The 5,388-nt window shown below is 46.9% G+C and overlaps 1 long non-coding RNA gene across 1 annotated transcript; it reads right to left on the bottom strand.

Moving 5' to 3' along the window:
* Positions 1-3,799: 3,799 nt before the first annotated feature.
* On the bottom strand, positions 3,800-4,963 carry LOC121700312. Its single transcript, XR_006027175.1, has 3 exons — positions 4,928-4,963; positions 4,332-4,396; positions 3,800-3,988 (listed from the first exon to the last, which is right to left on the bottom strand). It is a non-coding gene; the product is annotated as an uncharacterized LOC121700312 (long non-coding RNA).
* Between the last annotated feature and the right edge of the window lie 425 nt (positions 4,964-5,388).

Here is a 5,388-nt window from a genome sequence, read left to right as displayed (position 1 = left end):
CACTCAGCAGACCACGGGCAGCGCTGTATCACTTTGTCAGGGGGATATGCCACTATAATGACCGCCTCACAGAACGTTATCCCTTACACAATCATCCTCTACAACTAACAATAAGACTGCAACTTCCCATTCTTAGGGCACAGTGGCTACATTTCATGCGACATAAAGAATACCTGAATTATGACTAAAATGGTATGTTCATCTTTTCCTTTGCACCTTTAGGCTATGAGTTCATATTTAAAACTATGGGCACAAATGTCAAAGAGCCAAAGCTACCACATGAAATACATTAGTTTAAACGACTCTTTAACAACAAATAGATTATTTTTGGCTATATACATTCTGTTTTTGTATTTGTACCTAATTATCTTAATGGGATGTATACTTAATTGTTAAGGTCATATTACAAAATAAAATTTTTGGGACTTTACTGGGTGCAACTTCTGTGAACAGCTCATTTCACTAATGTAACGCTAAGAAGTCAGGAACAGGAGAGAAAAGCATGATGTTAGTATACCAATCTTGATCAAAGAACACTTTGAGGCACAACCAATGTTTCACCAATCCTGGTTCTTGGTATTTATTATAAAACTGCTAGACGTATGTAGTGCGCTACCTGGACACAAGTAGGGGCCTGATCACCCCCGGCTAGGTCGCCCGGGTGAGGGTGTCTGATGTAAGACCCGAAACACCCTATGACCCCGGGAGCATCACTGACGATGTGTCCAGGTTGCACCATAAGGTGTATTCTAGTACTAATCCAGCATGGCATCGCCATTGACTTCCAGGAAAAGGCTGGATGACAACCTCGAAAGTGTGGTGACAACTGGAGAGACAGTGGACAGCTCGGAGAGACGGCAACCAGGGCAGGGAGGGTTAGCACCCCAAAATGCGCTACGAAAAACCCCCAGGGGCGCCCGAGAGGGGGGGAGAATGAGCGCCCCGAACGGACTGATTCCCTGGTGACGACCAACGCAAATGGACAAACGACGATGAGTGCAGTCTGCAAATGTGGCAAGATCTGCAAAAACGCGACTGTAAAAATACATCAGACCAAGATGGGCTGCCTAAGGAAGCTTGTGTTGCAACGCACAGTGCCAGTACCCAGTACAGCACCTGGTGAGACGGAGGAGGAACCAGGCCCGGACACACACCACAGTGCCCAGAGCCTCCAAGCACCACGAGCTACACCCCAAAGCAGACCATCAGAGCTGCGCCGGATTTTGTGGCCTGCTGCCAACAAAGAGTCAGTGTGGCGTCAGTTTGATGAAGATGTTGATGCAGCCCTTGAAGCAGCAGCCAAGGCCGGTGTGGACCAGAGGCTCCGAACCATGAGCACGTTCATAATCAGCATCGCTTCAGACAGGTTTGGCGCCAAGGAACGACGTGCTACCAGGACTTCCACTGCAACTCCAAAGGGGACTTGGCAGTGCTGTGGCTGGACCTTGCCAATGCTTATGGATCGATACCACACAAACTGGTGGAATTAGCCCTGAGCAGATACCACGTCCCAGAGAAGATTCGAAATCTCATCCTTGACTACTATAACAACTTTAGTCTGAGGGTGTCCTCTGGGACTTCAACATCAGAGTGGCATCGTCTGGAGAAGGGCATTAATACCGGCTGCACAATCTCTGTGTCCTTGTTTGCACTGGCCATGAACATGCTCGTGAAATCTGCGTAAGTGGAATGCAGAGGTCCACTGTCCAGATCTGGCACCCGACAACCACCGATTAGAGCATTCATGGACGATCTCACTGTCACCATGACCTCAGTGTCCGGATGCAGGTGGCTTCTTAAAGGCCTCGAACAGCTCATCACTTGGGCAAGAATGAGCTTGTTAAGGAAAGGAAAAGTAGCGGACCAGTTCCATTTTACGCTGGGAAACACCAGAATTCCAACAGTGTCAGAAAAGCCAGTGAAGAGCCTGGGCAAGCTCTTCACTGAAAACTTGAAGGACACCGCTGCACGGCAGGGCACCAGCAATGACCTCGACGCATGGCTCTCGGCAGTGGACAAGTCAGGACTTCCTGGCAAGTTCTAGGCCTGGATCTACCAGCATGGCATCCTCCCTCGTCTCCTCTGGCCGTTGCTAATCTATGAAGTCCCGATTACCACTGTGGAGGGCTTTGAGCGGAAGATCAGCCGATTCCTACGCAGGTGGCTGGGCCTGCCACGGAGCCTAAGCAGCATTGCTTTCTTTGGCCATAACACCAAGCTACAGCTTCCCTTCAGGAGTCTGGCAGAGGAGTTCAAGGTCACCAGAGAGCCAGAGAAGTCCTGCACCTGCTTTCCAATTCTGCCAGAAAAGGGGATCACTAGAGCACATCCTCAGCTGCTGCTCCAAGGCCTTGGGAGATGGGCGTTATCGTTGGCGCCATGACCAGGTCCTGAAGGCAGTAGCAGACACCATCTGCATTGGCATTAACATCAGCAAGCAGCATCACCCAACCAAGTCTGCAATTGCCTTTGTCCGAGCAGGTGAGAAGCCTCAGCCCCCCCAGAAAAGCCCAAGGGGGCCTGCTCACAACAGCAAGAGACTTGCACCTCCTGGTTGATCTAGGGCAGGAGTGGGCAAACTGCGGCCCACGGGCCGGATCCGGTCCGCCAAGCACTTTCATCCGGCCCGCCGAGCATTTCATTTAGTTATCAGGCTGCTCGCTATTTTTTCCTGCGATAGAGACAACGTTGGTTAGCTTTACTGCAAACTGCTTTTCACTCTCCTTAGATAACGTTTACAATGTCAATGTCAAAACATCATGTTAAATAGAGATAACATCATGTTAAACTTAAGTTAACTTTTAGTTATCTCCTTTGCAGCAGATCTAACGTGAACATTATGCAATCCATTTAATTGGGAACGCGTCTGCACTCACGAGAGGGAGAGAGAGCCGCAGGTTCCAGCTGGCTTGTGATTGTTGATAATTGATATCTCCTTCTTATAAGAAAGTTTTAAAAGGAAATCATGAAGGCAACAGTAGTTCCCACTACTGACCATTTAAAAACTGTGAGAGGGCCCAGCCGTAGGTACAGCACTAGCCATAGCGGAGCAGGCAGAAGATCATTGAGAAATAAACGTGAATTAAACCGACAGTGCACAATTTATACATTTGTTAAACAGCATAAAATTAGCAATTAATAAAAAAAGAATAATTTTAAGCAATTAATATTTTAAAACAAATACTTTTCATACTAAATTACGCTATAAATTTTTTCTTTTTTATGCGTGTGCCGTTGGGGGGGGGGTTGTTGTGCGGCCCGCCGGCCAATTTTCAAAACCCAATGTGGCCCTTGAGCCAAAAAGTTTGCCCACCCCTGATCTAGGGAGACAGTTGAGATTCCCGGACACCATTGCAGTCACATCACTCCGACCGGACATGGTCTTGATGTCCGCGGCAAGCAAGCAGGTGGTGTTACTGGAATTAACTGTCCCCTAGGAAGATCGGATGGAGGAAGCCCAGGAAAGGAAGAGGGCCAAGTATGCGGACCTGGTAGCTGAGTGTCGGAGGAATGGGTGGAAGGCCCGCTGTGAGCCTGTTGAAGTGGGCTGCAGGGGCTTCGCAGGCCAGTCTTTACACCGTGTCCTGGGACTCTTAGGGATTTGCGGACTGCACAGGCAAAGAGCCATCAAGAACATCCTGGAAGCTGCTGAAAAAGCTTCACGGTGGCCCGGGTGAGGGTGTCTGATGTAAGACCCGAAACACCCTATGACCCCGGGAGCATCACTGACAATGTGTCCAGGTTGCGCCATAAGGTGTATTCTAGTACAAGACAGGAATAAACTTTACATCTGCCAAGTGCAACAACATGAATAGAAATGTAACTTTTGGACTATATGAGGCAGGAGGGAAGCAGCTGGGCACATGGATAGTCCTTAGCAGTCTTCAACAGCAACAAGTTGGGCTAACGAGTCAGGCTTCATGTTGGTGAGCCATAGGAAATGAAGAGGTGATCTGCAGCAGGAAATTCAACCTGTTGACACACCAATCTGAATGAAAGAACTTGAACAAATTAGAGCAGGACGGGACCTCTTAATCTGGGGGTTGGGACCCCATTGTGATTGTGAAAACTGCTGGAATTACTTCTTACACATAAAGCTACTGTGTCACTAGTCACTGATTCTACTGTTTTTTAAAGCCTACTTTCAAAGATAACTAGATTCCTCTAAATATTACAGTCAGCGTATGAAACAGCAAGACTGGCATCTGTCTGGGGAGGGTTTGCTTGACCAACTTTTTAGGAACCTCTGCAGCAGGAAACAACTTACTACTTGGGCATTAGCTAAGCATTTTGCCACATTACTGAAATTAGATGACATTACATTTTCCTACCTGTTGGGCAACAGCAATGTAATCGTTACACCTTCATAGGGGAGGACTGGACTGGAATTCTGATCCTGTGAAAACAGATACGAACACACACATGGGTATATTGTGATAAGACATGTTTGAAGAGCTTCAAAGGGAAATGGTGATGCTATTTTGCAACAGGCCCGACACAATCTAAGCAACGTTACCGGAGAGGATAGTATTCTAACGTAGCTGAAAGTTATTCTAATCGTTTAGAGCTAGCATTAGTTGTAATTTAGTATCCTTATGCTGCCAACATCATTCGTTAGTGAGACCACAAGCCAGTGAACATTCACAAATATCAAAATGTATTTATTGCATATTGGAACATTACACTCTATGTATTGTGTAGGACACAAAACTTGGTCACGTACAAATAATAGTATTTGGCAAACTGCTTAGCATATGCAGCAAGGACGCTATCGCTAGGTTGGTAACGTTAGCAATGGCGGTTGAACGAAGTCAATTTACCGCTATCTACAACTGACAAACATTACCTAGTTGCTCGAGAGCTAATTCTACAATATCTCCTTTGCTTAATCAAAATTATGAATTATGTTTAACAGATGTTTACTTACCAGTCAAGAAGAAATGTCGCAAGTTCAGAATCGAACCTTGCTATCCAACAGCTGTCTCCATGGAAAGCACTCCCTAGATTAACACGTGTATTTGCTCGCTTCCTATCTGATATTCTTTTCGCCTCAGATCGAGTTTTTTAGCTGGAGGCGATGGAAGTCTCTTCCCAGAACTTTTCGGCCCTTTTCGCAGTTACACTTCACTGTAGAACTTGAACTCCGTGGGAGAGGGGAGGGGGCAGAGCGTGCGTAATTGCGTTGTCTCTTTCTCAATTGCTCTGGGCTGCACTGAAGACGGTTTGGCCGGTATGTTACTCCCTGTCGCCACCTCAGACATAAACTGGTATTGCAAGACTGGACGACCCGGGGCTAGTCGGTTAGCATTCTAATTCTGGAGAAGATCTCTGCAATGCTATGCATATTCTTTGATTAGAACATGTCAGTAGTGTTACTTCTTCACATTC

The sequence above is a fragment of the Alosa sapidissima genome, chromosome 24 (genome assembly GCF_018492685.1).
Source record: "Alosa sapidissima isolate fAloSap1 chromosome 24, fAloSap1.pri, whole genome shotgun sequence".
Lineage (NCBI taxonomy): Eukaryota > Metazoa > Chordata > Actinopteri > Clupeiformes > Clupeidae > Alosa > Alosa sapidissima.
The sequence above is the reverse complement of the archived record's forward strand: the minus strand, read 5'-3'. Positions and strand labels throughout refer to the sequence as shown.